The following is a 2500-nucleotide window of genomic DNA, read 5'->3' on the forward strand; positions in this document are numbered from 1 at the left end:
TATATCATTATATATATTAAATATATAATATATATATCATATATATATAATATCTTATATATTATATATATGTACTATATCATATAATATATATATATATTATATATAAATATATATATATATAATAAAATATATATATATATATAAAAATTATACACACACACACAGACACACAACAGACACATAATATCATATATATATATATATATATAATATATAATATAATATATATATATATATATATATATATATATATTTATATATATATATATATATACATATATGGATCTGTGATAGTAGGAAAATAGATTAGATTTGAAGCGCCGTCTAGCCCTTAAATTTATGAATATGAACAGAAGTGACGAATGCATAATCTATATATAAAGTGGGAAAGTGGGAGAGAGAAGTGGAAAAAAAGTTTTGACTTCTAATACATGAGCTATTTTCGAGCTAAAACATCATGTAGCATCATATAAAAGCTAAACCGGACAAAGGAATTTGTAAATACTAAAACACAAGTTATAGAGATATTATATCAGGAGAAGACTAGATACTCAAAAATGTAACAAGACCAAGGAAACAATGATTATTAAAATAAATAGAAATAAGCATAAATAAAGGTTAGTAACGGATACACCAATGATATCATAGCAATTATTTTTCGTGTCAGCTGAATTAGTAATTAAAGATAAAACATACATCTAAAAGACATTAACAGCGGGTAAAAAAGAAGTCACGGAGATGGTCAAAAGAATGATAAATGTTACGTAAAACAGAGAATTTTCTGGGTAATTTACACAGAGAGAAAAAACAGAGAGAAAAAATATCAACCTTAACGATTGGTGTGTTTTCTCACCACAAGGACACTAAAGTAAACAAATAATCTTGAAGAAAATAACACAACACAAAAACATCAACAAGATTTTGCTCTAAGAAAATTAAACCAGAAATAGAGAATGTCGAGAGGGATCTTATAGAGCACGAAACACGGGAAACATGCGTCAAACGCGTTTCTTATACCTTATTTGAAGGCTAGAAGAGGATAGATCATCGTATTTCAGTTCAGGGGAAACGTGTTTCATATAAAGCATTCCGAATTGGGAGGTTGTAAGTGGGCTTGAGTATTTTTTTTTGCGAAGAAGAGAAAGCGAACGAGAAAAAGAGGAGAATGAGGAGAGAGAAAGGTGAAGAGAGCGTGCGTGTGTCATTGTGTGTGTGTGTGTGTGTGCGTGTGCACATAGATCATATTCATACAAATATACATATTTTGATTCAACTGACTACATACTTCTATACCATCCATTTGTTATATCTGTCCTCCTAAAGGCTCCGGATGTTTATTCTCGAAAAAGATCCGTGATCTGAGACAAAAAAAAAAGTATCCATGAGAGAGAAAGAAAGAGAGGGACAGGGACAGAGATAGACAGACAGACAAAACGAGCAAGAAAGAGAGAGAGAAAGAAAGAGAGAGAGAGAGAGAGAGAGAGAGAGAGAGAGAGAGAGAAGAGAGAGAGAGAGAGAGAGAGAGAGAGAGTACTAGAAAGACAGAGAGAGAAAACAGAGAGAACGCAAGAAAAAAACAGAGAGAAAGAGGAAACAGAGAAAGAAAAACATAAAAAGAGAGAAATAGCGAGAAGTCGAGAAAAGAAACAGAGATAGCATCTGACGAACAGAGCAGGGACAGCGAGGCAAAGAGAGAAATGGATTGTTCCATTTGTCTTGTGAATCCTATTCTATCGGGGCTTTGTCCTCGCACATCGGCCACAGGGTGTCAGGGAAAGTCTGCGTGATCTATGGCCAGTTCTCTTGATAAGCTTCGTGTTAACGCTGTCTGTCTGTGTGTTCTCTTTCTCTGTCTGTCTATTTATCTATCTGTATGTCTGTGTCTCTGTCTCTGTCTGTCTGTCTGTCTCAGTCTCTGTCTCTCTCTCTCTCTCTCTCTCTCTCTCTTCTCTCTCTCTCTCTCTCTCTCTCTCTCTCTCTCTCTTGCTCTCTTCTCTCTCTCTTTCAAGGATATATTTTACTCATGGCTCTTTTTCGAGAATAAACATCCGGAGTGTTTGGGACGAAAGCTATAAAAGATGGACGTTAGTAGGAGTATATAGTCATTTGTGTCACAATATGTATATTTGTATTAATATGAACTATGTGCAATTATGTAGTTTATGATTGATCTGTATAAAAATGCATACATATATATTTCTGCTCACTCGTATTACTTAAACCCATTTGATATATATGTAATTATAGTATATATATAATTATATATATATATATATACATATATAAATATATTATATTTAATATATATATATATATATATATATATATCTGTGTGTATGTGTGTGTGTGTAGTGTTTGGGTGTGTGTGTGTGTGTGTGTGTGTGTGTGTGTGTGTTTAGTGTGTGTCGTAGGTAAAAAACATGGATTTATATGAAGAGTGAGATGTATGTACACATAATGTACACACACACACACACACCACACACACACACACCAT

The sequence above is a fragment of the Penaeus monodon genome, chromosome 9, assembly GCF_015228065.2.
Source record: "Penaeus monodon isolate SGIC_2016 chromosome 9, NSTDA_Pmon_1, whole genome shotgun sequence".
In the NCBI taxonomy this organism is placed as follows: Eukaryota; Metazoa; Arthropoda; class Malacostraca; order Decapoda; family Penaeidae; genus Penaeus; species Penaeus monodon.